Source organism: Arvicola amphibius, chromosome 12, assembly GCF_903992535.2.
Source record: "Arvicola amphibius chromosome 12, mArvAmp1.2, whole genome shotgun sequence".
Taxonomy (NCBI): Eukaryota; Metazoa; Chordata; class Mammalia; order Rodentia; family Cricetidae; genus Arvicola; species Arvicola amphibius.
The window spans coordinates 8892203-8909762 of record NC_052058.2 but is presented as its reverse complement, the minus strand read 5'-3'; the positions used below and the strand labels follow the sequence as shown (position 1 = coordinate 8909762).

Genomic DNA, 17560 nt, shown 5'->3' with positions numbered 1-17560 from the left:
CTACATGAACACACACACACACACATAGTGAGAGGGGGGCAAACCTAATGCTGTTTGTTATTTCAATACACCCAATGGCAATATGTGGTGACAGGATTTTAAATAATGCCTCCTTCCAGCGCTGGGATAGCAAGCGTGTACCACCACCATACAGGTCCTTTTGTGGTGTGCCTTCTAGGGATCCAATGATAGTCCCCATGTTTGCGAAGCAAGGACATGACCAAATGAGATATCTCCCAGTATTTATGAAGAAATACCTACTGTTTTCATTTGTGTTATTCTGTATTATGAAGGGAAGAGTCCCAGATGCGTCTTTTCCAAGAAAGCTTCAAAGCCAGAGCTGCGACTCTACAGACCACATTGTCAGCTTCCTTTTATCAGTCTTTTTCTAGTATTGATTTCTAGAAAAGAAATACGGGCTCGAGCAGGAAGAGGAGACATAGTTCCTGATTATGTCCTGTTTGTTTGTGATTTTACTTCCTGTTCCTGGTCGATGGTATCCAAACAACATTTCTTTACCTCAAAATGCACTGTTGTTTCAGGACTCTGTTTGCCTCGATTTTCAGCCTTTGCACACCAGGCTCACCACACCCCCTTACCCGGCGGTGTCTTCTGGGCAGGACTCATGCCTAAGATGACTGAACAGTAGTCTACAGGACCCTTTCCCGCAGGAAGGGATTGGTGAAGTCACATCCCGTAGTGGGGATTCCATGCTGCTGTAGTGTTTGCTTTCGCTCTTTTCTCTTGTGTGCGCCTGGCATTCCGTGGGTGTGTATGGTATAGGGGTCCGAAGGTTCTCATGCCGGGCCTTGTGAGAAAGGAACGGTACTGAGAGGACCAGTGCAGCAGGAGAGCTCTGGGAATGAAGAGGCCGCCATGGGAGGGAACTCTGTAACAGGACAGAGGACTGGGACAACATGCTTCCAGAAAGGGTGCCAACAAGTCAGCAGCGTCTCATTTACCTTTAGTCATCACTAGGCCAGGTAACTAGTTAGAATGGCTTCTCTGCTCAGAAAGTATGCAAACCCAAAATCTCAAATTTTGGCCCTTTGCTTCAGCTGAAGTTCGGTCCCCCAGGAAACTGCCCCATGGACATAGAAAGAGGGTTTCTCGAATAGTCAAATCGAATGGCTGGATGGAACATGTGAAATTCAATGCTTTTTTCACTTCATTGACCATAAAATAGAGGTTCATGGAGTTTGGAAGAGTGAGAGGAAAGCACAGAAATCAAATATTCTATGAACACTTAAATCTAACATATGATGTGGCTGGAGAGATGGCTCAGAGCACTTGCACCTATCACCAAAGACCCAGGTTCAGGTGCTAGCATCCACATATGACCTCACAACCATCTGTAACTCCAGTTCCTGGGGATCTGATGCCCTCTTCTGGCCCCTGCGGGCACCCAGTACACACTACGTACACTGATGTACATGCTGGCAAAACACACAGATTTAAAAAATAAAAATTTAAAAGGAGTAATTTAGTTGAAATTTTTGAATATGAATGTGTCTATGGGTTACTTATAAAAGAAGTTTTGCACCTCATCAATTACTGGCTTTGTAGTATTGATAATGTTTCGAGGCAGAGATTTATGCAGATAGAATATTATCTGTTACTTGTCTTTAAATTTTCTACCAAGATTTCTGATGCCTTGAGATAAAACCAGGGAAGTATCACTTATTATTGGAATGTTTTCTTAGTGAACAGTAGAGGTGAATAACTACAGAATCAACACTGAAGAGGTAAAGGCAGAGGGGCCAGGAGTTCGAGACCAATCTCTAATACACTAGGTGTTCTAGCCTGGGCTATATGTGACCCTATCTCAAATGAAACAAAAGTGTTGTCCTACAAGGCTTTCTCTGAGCTACCAAGGGTACAAAGGGAAAATTTTAGTGACCCCACCACTGTCTCCCTCCCATTCAATAATTCCCTGCAAACCTGTAGCTTCCATTCATAAACTTGCAGGTCTTGAAGGAGGTGTTGAATGGCTGGACAGTTGTGGCTCTCTGAGTTAAACTAATGGTTTTAATACAGCTTGAAATTTCCATCTCTTCACAAGCATTTGAAATGCTGAGGTTCCTTTTCGACAGCTAATGTGCAGTATATTGATATTTATAACATGTTGTAAAGCTAACTACAAGCAGAAACCCTCTGTGTCTCTACCAAAACCCAATCAAAAGAAAGATAATTGAGTTAGCTTCCTCGTGACTGAACACAGCGTGTCCTCATTAACAGATCTGCTAATGGGGTAGTCACGCATCATTCTTGGGACACGGGGTACTGACTCCACAAAACAGAATGAAATGACAGAGTAGGATCAATTCAATGGCTAATACATGAACAGCTAGTCTTGCCAACTGTTTGGAGTTGGGGTAGGGTGGGGTGCCTGGAGACTAGAATCAGTTGATTGTGAACAGAGTCATTGTACATCTAACTCAGGTCTGAGTGACATGGGTAAGCTACTTCCTCTCTCTGACCTTGACTTTATTCAACTGGACAATAAAAATTACCTCCTTGGGTCAGACGGAAATGAAAGCATCATCCATGGCAGAGGCTGTAAAACATCTCCATAGATGTCAGGATGTTCATAAAAATCTCCCTGCCGAGGGGAAGAAATTCCATTGTCTCTGGTAAGAAGGGAGGCCTCCTTTGTTCTGTGGAACATGGGTGAACACTTCTCACTGGATAGAGCTTTGAGATGTCTAGTATTCAAAGGCTGTAAAGTCTTATTTGTGTATAGGAGTCACACACTCTACTAAGAAAAGGGGCATCACCATAGATTGACAGTGGCACCCAGATAATTCATTTCTTCACCAATCATCAGGAAAGGTCTAGTACAAGAATATGGGAAAATGGGAATAAGTTTTCAATGCTGAAAAATATGCACGGAAATGTTTTCCCCTTTGAGTTGGAAAATATGAGACTCTTTAAACATCACAAGAATATTTGGCTTTAACCATAACTGGCTCTTCAGATATCTTCTGGTCAAATTGCTGCACCTGAACCCTACACACATTTGCAAGGCGGTCATTCTTAATATGAACCATCGAATTTTCTCCCTCAAAGGCCCCAGAAGTTCTCTCTGTTTCCCTCCTTATTCAATTTAAAATCTGATCAGCATAATGAGTGTGTCTTGAGTAGTCCTGATTTTCTGGTAGAGATAGCAGGACCATAAGGAAAGTCACTCAGTTGTTAGTTACCTCTTTAAAACCTCAGTGGCTCTTTCTGTCCCTCTTTTTGTCCATGCTTGACCCTATTTTTTGGATGTCTTTGTTTATCCCTTAGTCTCTACCTATTAAATTTAGTCTGAGACTTATAATATCTGTGCTAGTTTTTCTCCCCTGTGGCTGTGATAAAAAAAATACCCCAAGAAAAAAATAACTTAAAGGAGAAACAGTTCATTTTGGCTCACAGTTGCAGAGGGATAGAGTCCATGGTGGTGAAGGAGAAGACATGACAGAGACGGCATGATGGCTGGAGCAGGAGAGAGAACTTGTTGATCATATTTCATCTACACAAAGGAAACAGAGAGAGAATAAGAAGTGAGGCCAAATTATAAAACCTCAAATTCCATGCTCAGTGACATACTTCCTTTAATAAGCTTTGCTTCCTAAATGTTCTGTTTGTGTTCCATGGTAACTTCCCAGTGTGGTGGTTTAAAAGAGAAATGCCCCTCACAGTCTTACGAATTTGAATACTTACTTGGTCCTCTGCTGTGGGGCAGTGGTCTTCTATCCTGTAAAGATTTGTCACTTGTATTTTAATAAAATACTGATAGGTCAGTAGCCAGGCAGAAAGAATAAGGAGCGTGACCAGACAGGAAGTATAGGCAAGATAATAAGAACAGGAAAATTCTGGGAAAAGGAGTCAGTCTACACTTGTCATCCAGATACAGAAGAAGCAAGATGAGAATGCCTCACTGATAAAAGGTATCAAACCACATGGCTAACACAGACAAGAATTATGGGTTAATATAAGTTATAAGAGTTAATAAGAAGCCTGAGCTAATAGGCCAATCAGTTTATAATTGATGCAGGCCTCTGTGTGTTTCTTTGTCACTGAATGGCTGCAAGACCGGGCAGGACAGAAATCTCAGTAAACAGTCCTCAGTTGGTGGTGCTATTGGGACAGTTATAGAGCGTACATCCCTGAGATGTCTGGAGTAAGTTTGGAACCTGAGATTGAGTTGTAGCCAACTATAAACTCAACTTATGCTCGAAGTTGGAACAGATTCCTGGTTAAATGAACCTTGAACTGAACTGCACATCGTTTACAAAGAAGTAATGCTAACATTTTTCAGTTGTTTATAGCCCAGTGAGAAGTTCTGAACAGAAACCAAACCTATACTTTTGAAAACCACTGACCCAGAATAAAACGAGAGCACTGGAATATTTTCTGAAATAAATTTGAACCAAATTGATATTTTGCTAGATCCAAGTCCTTGGTTAAGATAAAGTGTGTGGTCATGTAACATAACAGAGTTAAGTAGCCCACCCAGAGATTAAATATGTGGCCTTTCACTCATTAGTACCATATTTTAAAAGCAAAACAACGGTCAAGTCATGACTCTCTATGGACCGCTTCGCTATGGGAGGAGAATGGGGGATGATTCTATCTGAGGGAAGCAAAGTTTGACTCTAGCAAGGGTCTATGAACTTCCCAGGATCATTCAGAAACTCTGCATAGTTAGGGAACTTTGAGAAGTTTTTTTTTTCCTTTGGCATTTGTGTAACAAAGAGGAGGAAGAGTTAAACCTATAAATTACTCTTTACATATTCATTAATTTGGAGACTCATTACTTTGGGTATAATAATCATTATTGGCTTTGCTTACCACCAAACACTAAGAGTGTATCCAACAGAGACTTGCCATTCTCTTTATCAAAGATGTCAATTAAGGTTCTAGTTGGTGAGATAAATCATCAGGTAAAGAAACCTGTAACCAAGTCTGTTGAACTAAGTTCCATCCTTGGGACCCATGTCACAGAAGGAGAGAACTGACCACTAAAAGTGGTACTATTACCACATCCCTGTGCAGTGGAATGTATGTATACATGCACAGACACATTCAAACCAAGTAAATCAATCCAATAATATATCGGAAATCTCTATTTTTATTCAAATATAAATTCAAATCAAATCTCGCTCTTTTTGCTTAGCAATGAATTGCATTTTTCTTTTCTTTGTGCTATTATCTTTATTAGGAATTTAAATGTTTCCTCAAATATTTCAAGTATGGCACATTCTGACATATTTTCTCTTTAATTTTTTATATTAGTTTATATTTATATTCTATGTATATGGGTATTTTGACTACATTTGTATCTGTGCAGTGTGTGTGTGTGAGTGGGGGGGTTCTCATGGAGGAAAGAGAAGAGCATTTGGTGGTTTGGCACTGATGTCACAGATAGTTGTGAGCAGCCATGCAGGTGCTAGGAATGGACCCTGCGTTCTGAGTCATTCTTACAGCTCCTGACGTATTTTCTCTATGTCTGAGTTTGCCATCTTTCCTTCCTTGCCTTGGCGCTTTGATCAGGTTTAACTCAGGTCATCCAGGTTGGCTTAGACAGCCAGCTCAAGGTCAGAGTCACCTGAGCAGAGCTTCCTGTAGAAGTGACTGTCTTCACCCCTAGCCCTTTCCTTTGTTAAGATAACTTGAGTTACCTCTGTGCCTAGGATGAGCTACTATTTTTGTCATAGTCCTTACATACAACAATTCAAGGAGTCCTAGAGGTTTATTCTTCTCACTTTTTCCTGCACACAATACAAACACACAAAAGTTGTTACATAAAGAAATCCATTCATAAAAAGCAATTGCCCAAATGTCTGTAATTAACCAATGTGGTTTTTCTTTTGTGCAACAGCTTATGGTGTAATAGCAAAGGCTTCCTTTAAGTACTGATCCTTTTGAAGTTAAAACTCTTTCCAAGTAGCAGTTAATTATTTTAAACAGACAAGATATAGGGGTTCATATGTACCTTCCCTATAAAAATGCATGCCAATTCTTACCTGATTGCTGATAGGCTGTAATAATACATGCCAATTCTTGCCCAATCTCTGTTGCACTGTTTTGCAAAAAGTGTTCTAAACAGACTTTAAAAGAAAATGAAAACGCTTTGGTGAAAATAAAAGACTCTTTTTTAGCCCCTGATATGCTAACAGAATCATTAAGAAACTTACTTGGTCATTTTTATTTTTATCCCAAATAACCCATGGATCTAGATAGCAACCGCACTATGGAACTTATTCCTCTCTCTTCGCATCAGCTATGGTGCATTCCTGATCTTACAGTTCCTGCAGCCATACTTTCAGTGTTCAGTCTCCAAGGACAGCACCCTGTGCCACACGGAGCCCCAGGAAGGCAATGTTACACTGGCTCTAGTCAATGTCCACGAGAGCTGTGCTTTCAGTAGCCCTCCAGGGTCACTGCACTGTGTGCAAAGTCTCGATAAGCGTCCTTTTGCCCATCTGAAGGCCAACAGTTATTCTCTCAATGGATGAGGATTTTCTACTGGGTGTGAAGGGTTGCACACTTCCCTTCTGCTTAGGAGTCTTCCTGTTCTGTGCATTCTGGTGTGTGTTGATTCTGCCCCATCTGCCTCCAGTTGAGCTTGGAAGTCAATTTGCCCTCAAACAGGAGATAGAGAGACTTTGACAAAAATAATGAAGCATTCTTTCCCTGACTTCTTAGCCATGTATTTGCCTTAAAAACTCTAGGACAGCCAAGCTGAGGACATTGCTCCTGCCTGATAAACACCTGAAGGAGATTCTCTAGGAGAATTGACTTCACTGAAGGATCTTCTTGTTTTTCTAGTAATTCCCAGGTGCTCTGCCTGGGGTCCAGCTCTCTTTTCTTTGATGTCTAATATACAAAACTGCTTCACATCCCTGAAGGTCACTCTGGTCATCTGAGTTGACCACCTTCCTTACAGCAACAACTACAACACCACACACACACACACACACACACACACACACACACACACACACACACACAGAGAGAGAGAGAGAGAGAGAGAGAGAGAACTTAAACTTGCTATCTACATATCTCTTGCCAACCCTTGTATTTTCTCTACCTCTGTCTTTACTGCTTCTGACCCCTAACACAGCATGTGTTTTAGACTGTGGTTGCACAGGGCTTACCTGCAGCCAGACCTTTGCATCCAGCATTCCACTGCTTTCTGAGATGATTGTGATGCCGTGACCCCTTGAACCCCTGAAGCTCTTGTCTCTAATCAACGTGTCCTAAATTAATCATGGTTTTGAATAGTTGGTGCGAGAAGGACATGATGTAGCTACAACTGCCAAGCAAGCGGGCCGTGATTCTCGCTGAGACATTTGCTTTTAGAATGGAATGTTTCTTCTAATAAATATATCTGCATTCAGCAGTGTTCAGATGTGATTCAAGTTCATTAGACTTTCAAGGACTAGAATTTGAAGCAAGGGACTGCCCTTTGTATAACTCTTTACTTAAACCTCACATTCAGATTTGCCTGGGCCATCAAAATCCCACCTCATTCTCTGTGCCAGAAAGAACACACATTGAGTCTTATGTAAGCTATCCTTGAAGGTTGTTCAAATTTTAAAGCATGTTAAAACAAAATTGAAGACTGGGATTCTTGAGGAAAGTGTCTGCTCTAGCCAATGAGAGCTCTAGCTCCCATTTTTGTTCTTATAGACAAGGGGAAAGTAAGTAGATTTAATATCTAGGGTAGTTATGGAAATAAGATGGTCATCTTGGAAAAACCAAGGCAACAAATAAGCCACTTTACAGTTTTTAAAGGACTGGTTTGGCTTATAGTGGCAATGCTTCTGGAAATGGGTGGACGAGTACTTATTCACATCTGCAGAAATCAGTGACTGGATGAGGAAGACATCCAGGGACATGTCAACCTGTTTGGTTATATTAATTATTTTATCTTGTTGCTTCTACTCATTGCAAGCACTGGGTAGAAGCATTCATTCTATGATTAGCAGATTCCCCACCTCGTCTTCCTCCTGTTCCTCTTCTTCCTTCCCCTCCCACATTTTCCTCTTCCCCATCTTCCTCTGCGTTCCTCACTTCCCTTTCCTCATTCACAACAGAGGCACGTGGAAGTTGTAAAGTTAGTGAGAAATTGCTGGAAGTCCTAACTCAGAAGAGTTGTGCCTCTGGCATTGCACCCTCCCCCCCCCCACTAACTCACATGGGCACACAGGCTGTTTATGATCTGTGATTTTACATGAGGATTAACATGAAGAAAATAAAAAGTGGTATCCTCACCTGTGGGCCCTTCTGGAACTCTTCAACCCTTCTGGCCTCTGTTGCCCAAGTGACATGACTGACAGTGGCCATTCTCTGTGCTGTAGACAAACTTCTTTAAACTTGACACAGATTTGACTGTTTCCATCAAATCTATTTTTAAATAGATTTTTTTTCTTGTCATCTTATTTAATAACGGCTGTAACCAAGACATATACTCAGGGACATATCCTCATACATACGATCATGTACACACTTGAATACACACATGGAAGCACATGATTTGTCTTTCTCAAGTGTGTTAGAATTTTCCATGATCTGATTTCATGCTACTGGGCAAAAGTGGAGCATAGATTCAAACCCACTTCTCTTAACTCCCATACTAAGCTGCTGTCCATTCTTAGAGCAAAACCTGTTCAGTTTTCAAACACAGCATAAGTAAAAACATATTCAAGGACATAGTCATAACCTGCTCCATTAAACTATGTAGACAATCCCACAAAACTAAATATTATTTATAATATATTTACTGACTTTACAATGGAAATTTCTTTTGAAATGTAAATATTTGCCCTGGCTTATATTTTGCAAGCAAAAACTATATTTTCTCTCTCTCTCTCTTTTAAGAATAAGGGTAATTCATATTTATACTCTTCTTGATTTCACATGCAATTGATAACAAAAAACAAGTTACAGAATAATATAATTATAAAAGTATTCTGAAGAAAAAACAAAGCATATTGGTTTTCTCTGGGACCTTACCTACTATTTTTAACCTTTGGGTTGGAAGAGCTTCCATCTGCTAAAGATTCTTTGTAATTGATCCATCTTATTATCAAATTGCTATGCAGGAATTCAATGTTAATATGGAAATAAGAGAACGCTATGACCTACAGAAGTGATGGTACCCCAAAGCATGGTGGTAAGAGCCTGTCATTGTTGGCTAGAGGTGATTGCAGCTGCCGTCAACCAGGCGGTGTTCATTGATGAATGGCAGCCCTCTCCCCAAAGCTGAGATTTGGCTTCAGAATCTTCTGTCTCCATATAACACCCCAGAGGTCTAGTACAAAGCTGGTGGGCTGGATGCTTAGCTCTCAGAGCATGATTGAAGGGAAGTAAATCCTCAAAGCCTGCCACACACGTGTGTTCTTGGTAGGGCAGCTCTGGCGGAGGACGATTAATCGAGTACTTTAAAAATACTAGTAGAAGGGTCTTTGAATGTTCCCAGTTGAAAAGAATGATAAACCCTACAATCCCTACCACATAAGTTTCTTTAAGTTATTTTTCTTTATTTATTTTTTAACTATGTTTATGCTGAGGGAATGGCATGTGAGCATTAGTGTGACATCTGTTGAAAACAAAAGAATACAGCCCTGGTGCTGGAGTTAGAGGTGGCTGTGAACCACCTGAGATGGGTCCTGGGAACAGAGCCTTAGTTTTTTCCAGGAACAGTAGGTGCCCCCTAATGGTTGAGCTATTCTCTCATGCTCCTCAATTAGTATCGATATTAAGCAAGATTCACAAACCATCCAGATGTGTGTGGAAGCTTGAGTAGCACTCTGTGACATATTTGTTCTGTTCTAGACCCTCTTTTTAAAAAGCATCAGTGGGGGATGGTCTGGAGAGGCGGCTGAACAGTTAAAGTCACTTATTGTTCTTGCACAGGACCTAAGTTTGGTTCCCAGCACCCAGATGGTAGAGCCAACCATCTGTAACCCAGATGGTAGAGCCAACCAGCTCTAGCGAATGACACCCCTTCCTGTACTTTGAGAGTACCGGCACACATGTGATGTACATACATGCACGCAGGCAAAACATTCATCCACACAAAATAAAAATAAATAAGTCATTTTAAAATACGTGTCAGTGGGCATAAGAGGGACTATTTGCTTTGTTAACAGATGACAATAGATTTCAGGAATCCCATAGCTTCTCTGTTTAAATGTGATAAAAAAGAAAACAAGAAACCGATGCCTTCATGTGTCTTTCCTGGTACTCTTGCTTTGGGCTCCAAGGTTGGTGTGGAAGAAGTGATGGGTACCTGCTCTCTGGGCAGTTTGGACTGCCTCTCTTCTGTTTAGTGATGGTACCTGCTCTCTGGGCAGTTTGGACTGCCTCTCTTCTGTTTAGTGATGGTACCTGCTCTCTGGGCAGTTTGGACTGCCTCTCTTCTGTTTAGTGATGGTACCTGCTCTCTGGGCAGTTTGGACTGCCTCTCTTCTGTTTAGTGATGGTACCTGCTCTCTGGGCAGTTTGGACTGCCTCTCTTCTGTTTAGGAACACTAATGTTTATAATCACAAACATCTTCGAAACACGGAATTCTGTTACAAGATAAAACATGAATTTAGCTACGAATGGGCTTAAGACTGGGGTGTTTCTTCTCAAACCGTCTGCTTGTTTATGTCATGTGTGGTATCACCTTCAAAGAGAAAAGTGCTTCTGGCCCAGCACAGCCAGCTCCCATGACATGCCTGCTGCTGCTGGGGTCCTCCAGGCCCTGTTTTGTCTGCCTGGTGTAAACTTTGTGTGTGAACAAACACAACAGAATGCAAATCTGGTATTTTCCATTAACTTACAAAGTCAAATATGAACTTTTTCAGATCCATTTCCTCTTTCAACCCATTTACAAAATTGTAAACAGAAGTGTGGGCTTATGATATCTTCTTGTAAATTCTGGAAACTTTCTGAATGGGAGAGTGCTTCAAATTCCAATCACTGTCTGGGCAGATTTTACTTGGGACAAGGCTCACTAACTAATCCACCAGGAAGAAGACAAAAGTTAAGTGTAAGGCAGTGAATGGCTCTGTGGATAAAGATGCCTGCGTCCAAGCCTGATCACCTCAGGTAGTTAGCCAGATCCCCGAGACCCAGGTCCCAGAGGGAGAGAATCAAAGCCTGCAAGCTGGACTCTGACTTTGTGCTGTGGTGTCACCAACCTTACTTCCCTTGAACTGGAGTGACGATTCCTTGGTTAAGAGCAATGGCTGGTCCTCCAGAAGATCTGGGTTTGAGCCTCAGAACCCATATGATGGCTCACAACCTCTGTAACTCCATTTCCCAAGGATTCAGCAATGCCTTCTCTGTGGGTTCTGGGCACATATGGAGTGATATACAGTGTAGGCAAAACATGTGAACACATAAAATAAAAATAAAACATTCTTTTAAAAGCATTTTGTCAATAAGGGACTCTGTAATATCTCTCCCCATGCCTTGAGAGTTCCTCACATAGAATAACACATTCAGGTGATTTTAAAATTCATTTACAAATCTGCAGGAACAAATGAACCTGGCGGAACAGTCCTTCAAATGGTCGCCTTGCAAATATTAGGACACCTGAGCAGTAATAGTGATGTCCAAGTCCTTTGTGTCTGCCAGTCCCCGTTCTCCCTGCCACAGTGCCAGGGAGTACATCACAAGCATGTGTCAACCGACCTGGAAACTTCTTTTTCAGCTTGGTTTGGTTTGGGGGATGAGAACTTTGTAGCCTGTATCTCCGTAAGGACTTACACTTGGGAAGCAAGTTGGTCAGACACCAGTGAGTCCACTAACAACCAAGGGAGTGAATGAAGTTAGCTGCTTCGTTTCCAGACAGAGCATCTGGAAAGGGTATGAGAATGAGGGACACCAGAGAAACCCTCAGAACTCTGGTTTTCTTCTCATTCACAACACTGGGAGGTTTTCAATGATGTTTTAGGTGTCCAGAGTGGGTACCCCACGCCACTGCTGTTTCCAAGCAACACAGTACAAACCATAAACATCTCTAGCTGATACTAAGCTGTACTGTACCCATTTTGACAAGTGAGAATTTTTAGCATCTCCTTATGCTGAGATTCCTGGTTGCAGACAGACAGTCTGAATTCCTTGAGTGCCACCTAAGTAGCTAATGAGAGGCAGGAAGACACGTCTTTTTCTTTATTATGTATGTAATGACCAAGGAGGTCATTTACGAATGTGTTTAAGATAGGGTAAGGAGGCTGCAGAAACCTCATTGTCGTATTTTATGGCTCCTGCCTGTGTCACTCAAACAGATCCCTGGGTAGAAAGTGCTATGTGAGCTTACAGCGAAGCTCTGTGTAGAGAAGTGTATTGTTGAGATCTCATATGTGCAGAAACCTTGGCATGTCTAGAAGACACTATCTTGCAGCAGGGGTCCTGGTTCCCTGGTCCTAAAGGGTCACACCAATAATGGAGGATAATCCACAAGGCTCCCTCTAAATGGAGAACGGCCAATGGCTGTTGAGGGAGGGGAAGTCAGTTTTCCTCAGAGAAGAGCCTTCTGATAGGTTACACAGTTTCAATGAGTCAGCCCAAAACACCAGAGACAGGGAGATGTTGAGGGGTGAAGGAGGAGTGGAAATGATGTAAGCACTGGACTCGAGCATAAAATTCTCAAAACATATAAAAATAACTTATTGTGTGAAAATTATGTGATTGCCAGTTTCTAAGGAAACGGGATACAATTAAATATGCCAAAATTCATCCAGATTGAATTTACTTGTTGTTGACCCAAATGTTATTGAAGAATCAGAAATTACTAAAGCATGATACGCTTCCCATTTAAACTGCTCTTATCTTACACTTCTCCATATGAGAAGATGAGAGGTAAGCCGATATTTTCTGTAGTTCTGACACCTGATATGCACAGATAATATTCCTCAGGACTAATGGACTTTTACTCTCATCCAGCCCTTAATGATTCCCCTAAGCCAATTAAGAGAAACAAATGTAGATCAATTTAGTCAACCACAGATTGTAAGCTCATCTACATTAATGACACTGTTACTTCGCTGGGAATAAAATATTCTATTCTCATGAATATAAAGTAGCAGAAATTGTGTCCCCTAATTAAGATTGACTGAAAATGAACAAAAACTAACTAAATAAGGTGAAACTGGAAAGGTAAGTGATTGCTAATTTGGCTTGTGCTATTTTCTTGATTTAGGGTAAATCAGTTTTGCACATGTAGATGACAATTTCTGGTAAATAAATTTAATTTCGTGGCTTAATCCAAATCACACTCGCCACATATATCTGGAAAGCTAGCAGATCAGAGGAAACATCTCGTTGTGCCCCAAAATGCTGCTATTTCTGAGAAAATGCAAGGCAGTATCTCCCTAATGACTTGTAATTAAAACTGCTTAGATAATTATGTCTAATGAATAATTTATCTCTTTATCTTAAGGAATCTTGAGTGAGTCAGAACAGCATACCCCTGCTGAAGAGAGATGTGCATCCCTCCATCCACTCCATCCTCTTTCCCCCTCCTCTCAAACAAACAGAAAGCTTCCTAATTGGGAGGATAAAGATCTAAACCCTAGAGTTACAACACAGAGGTCCTGTCTGGCAGATCAGCAAGGAGCCAGGTCTGTGTCTGTGAGATCACTCCCCTGATAAGACTCTTAGACACGCCTCTTCACCTGCTCTCCCACACAGTCTGGGCTTTTCCATGTGGAGTGGGATCCCCTGAATCTCATGTCCCCGAGTGCTTGCTTTCTGCTGCTGGTCCCACTTCTTTCATTGCTATTTTAAAACATGAGGACTCACCAAACACCAGATAACACACTTTCGGTAAGAAACCCAACAGAAAGAAAATCGACAAGAGACACAAAGCAAACTCTAGTCTGCTGGATCCCACTGGGTAAAATTTCGTTAAGGTTCTGGTGGATTTCTTTGAGTTTGACATTGACCTTTGCCCATGTTGCAAGCTCTTGCCAATGCCTCTGGCCTTTTCAAATGCAAGCACTGTGCTTTTCCCACCAAAAAAAAAAAAAAAAAAAAAAAGAGTCTTTCTGGAGGGACCTTAACTGTCTCTTTCCAAAACTGTGAGCCCCAGATGTTCTTGTGGGCCATGCTGTTCTCTGAAGTCAAACTTAGGCTGGTGCTTTCACAGAGCTGAGTGATGGCCAGCATCCAGCTCGACTCATGTGGCGAAGTCCACTGCTTTGTGATTTATAAAATGTCCCCAGTAAAAGTAAAGTCAAATAAAATAATCTGTTCCTTATTTACCCTACCCAGTGGAAAAGAAACACCATAACTCATTTCCAAGAATGCTTAATTTTATGTGTGCTCATAATTACTTAAACACTTGCTCGTATTTTCCCAGCAGCCCTCTTTCCCTCAGAAAAGCTAACACACGATTCCCCTTCTCACTGTCACAACAAAACACAGAGGACAGTTTCTGCTATTAGTTGCCCGGAGGGCACTTAATTATGCGGCATGTAAGGAATATTTGAACACTGATTTTTATTCTTGATACTTTCCAAGAAAATACAAAAGTGTATCGTGTCTAAATTAATATTGGAAATTCAGATTTTGGAAAATCAAAGGGGAAACTCATGTTTGCCTTTCTCCTAATTTTTACATATGAATAACTGTATATGTTTTTAAAAAAGAGAGTTATATGTCAGTTCAGAGATTATCAGTATTTTCATATCCTCAGGGAATATTAACTCTACTTGGGCCTCCAAATACTATGCCAGCACCCAACAATGACAGATGATTTGGGTCAAGGCAGAGGCAGTAAAGTAGACTCTCTGCACCTCCACTGGCCTTCTCTGTGAATAGCCCAGTTTCTTTGTGTGGGAGAATGCTCAGTCATTGAACTTGAGCGTGAACGAGACTGCCAAGCTAATATAAACCAGAATTTTAGACACCTTCAAAAGATGATGATGTTAGCCACAGGCCCTACTGCAGCCCCCACTAAACAATCCTAAACAATCCAACATCAGTTCTTAATGAAGAATTATGAGCAATTATTAATTCCTTTCATCAGTGTTATTTTGTTTCATAGGAAAGTAAAATACCCTATGTTTGGGGGACATGTGAAGCAATTCAGGAACAGGAAAACAAAACCAGGTGCTGATACTTGAGCTGCTGAGACATCTGCAGCTAGTAAGGTGCCCTGTAGTTTAACAAATGCTTGAAGCAGTGGTTTCCACATGATTTTCTATCACAGGGACATTAGCTGTCATTGAGACACATTGTACTGTTGTCACAATTCCAGCTGCTACCAGCATCTAGTACATGGAGACCAGGAATGACTCTAAACATCATATAAGAGTCACTTAAGCCCCTGAAACAAAGGCCAGTCTGGCCTCAAATGATGCCACCAACAAGCCTTGGTCTTGGGGGACAAATGAACAGCAGTGCCAAAGATTGTTTTTATCTACGTGGTAAATGTTGGAACTTTGCCAGCTATCCTTTCCCCCAAATGAATCCATCATCACATTTAACAAAAGCAGAGGGAATGACATGAACCTTATGTCTGTAAGAACAGTAGATTTTAGACATTCTTACCACAAAAAAATAAATAGGTGTGGTGCTATGTATTCATGATAATGAACTTCTTTTAGCCTCTTCATAGTGGATTCGTATTTTTAAATATATTTTATATAATTATTATATGATATTTTAACTTTATCGATTTAAAAGTAGCTTAAAGAAAAAGGAGTGGTGTGAAAATTTGAATTATGTGTGGAATATGAAAAGAATCTGTCAAGGGGAATGATTCTGAGCAACATAATAATTAATGAAGTTTAGAAAAGAATGTCATAGCCGGGCGGTGGTGGCGCACGCCTTTAATCCCAGCACTCGGGAGGCAGAGGCAGGCGGATCTCTGTGAGTTCGAGGCCAGCCTGGTCTACAAGAGCTAGTTCCAGGACAGGCTCTAAAAAAGCTACAGAGAAACCCTGTCTCGAAAAACCAAAAAAAAAAAAAAAAAAAAAAAAAGAAAAGAATGTCATTATAAAATCAATAATTCACCTACAAAAGGGTAAACCAAAAATGTAACTGAAAGACAAGTTTATGTCATTAAATGAGATTAACACCAAAGTCAGAATTGTGATGTTCATAAAGAAGAGGTTTAGTGTCTGTTGTGGATTTGCAAGGTCATTGTCAAAGTGTTCGAGTAGAAGCTTATGCCATCAAAGGTCCCATCCCTGTGAAGAAGTCTAATTGAATCTGCACAGTGAGCACTCCATTACATCTCCATATGAGTTGGGTTTTGAGTTTTATCTACTGAATTAGGTTTAGTCTTAAAGAGCTCATGCATTTACCATGCTCTACATAACCAACAGGTCCACAACTCGCTGCAGCTTCTGCTGCTGGAAAAGAGAAGCTTGTGGTTGCTGAATTCACCAACAACTATAATGTAGGAAGGTTGAAACACTGTTAGCACCTGCCACGTCTACAGCACTAAGAGAGCCAGCATCTCTACCTGTTAGTGTTCCCCCAGTTCCTCCCATCCACAGGATACTAGTATGCTGCTCACCTTCATAAGGGGACATGGTGTACCATCACGGTTCATCAGATAGGACATTCCTTTTGTACCACAACAATCCTTCCACAGAATTTGTCATTGGCTCCTTAGGCACAGTCAATGAGCTTCAAAGCAACTGCTGGCATTCAAAATTAGAGAGAATTGTTCTCTATCTTTGTCGATGTTGAGAACACCTGTAAAGTCAATGGCAATTCAGACCTTACAACTGACCACAAAAAAAACCTGTTTCACGGAAGTCTGTACTCCATTCCCTGTCGAGAAAGTTGTCTGTTCTTATGAAACCGTTGGAGAGAGAATCTCTCACTCTGGGGGAACTATGACCTGGATCAAAGAGCAAGTTGCCTGGCCAGTTGTGAAATATCTAATGTTATGGAGCGTTGCTTCATAAGGCTTCAAGCCATCTCTAGACCAGCTATAGAAGGAACTTGAGGAGTCCCAAGTGGAAATCACTGAAGAAGAAGTAATCTGCCTGGATGGTGCCCAAAGTAAACCAAAGTCCTATTACAAAGAGTTGCCTGGTAGATGACATGCTGGTCAGGATGAAAGAGCAGCAGATAAGACCTGAAGATGAGTTTAGTCTCTTCTCACATGACGACAAGAGGAGGACCTATCTTGTCCAGAAGGGTTGCTTTGGTTTTGTGTGGTGAGCATTGAGCATTTGTCAAGCAGTAAAGTGTATTCAAGAGTTTTCGTGAGAATCGGGTCAAGTGGGAACTACTTTTAACCAAAACCGGTATTGTGACATCTCTATGTGATGGTTAATATGGATGGAATAGTCACTGATTGTCTATCATACTCTCTTGACTTTGCTTTGAAAGGTTCTCTTCATAATTCTCACATTTTTTTTTTTTTTTGGTTTTTCGAGACAGGGTTTCTCTGTAGCTTTGGAGCCTGTCCTGGAGCTAGCTCTTGTAGACCAGGCTGGTCTCGAACTCACAGAGATCCGCCTGCCTCTGCCTCCCGAGTGCTGGGATTAAAGGCGTGCGCCACCACCGCCCGGCTTAATTCTCACATTTTATGTTATGTTCTTTTTTAAA

The 17560-nt window shown here is 41.2% G+C and overlaps 1 long non-coding RNA gene across 9 annotated transcripts in view; it reads right to left on the bottom strand.

Annotated features, from left to right (window-relative positions):
* Window positions 1-16804, bottom strand: part of LOC119827027 — a 52982-nt gene extending 36178 nt beyond the window's left edge. For 6 of the 9 annotated variants that reach the window (XR_005287554.1, XR_005287553.1, XR_005287551.1 and 3 more), the window contains exons 1-2: window positions 16515-16804; window positions 262-3514 (exon numbers count right to left, since the gene is read on the bottom strand). This is a non-coding gene — a long non-coding RNA (uncharacterized LOC119827027). Of the gene's footprint in view, window positions 1-261; window positions 3515-11181; window positions 11335-16514 lie in introns of all 9 variants that reach the window. The other 3 variants (XR_005287556.1, XR_005287558.1, XR_005287557.1) reach the window with 3 other exon arrangements.
* Window positions 16805-17560: the final 756 nt, after the last annotated feature.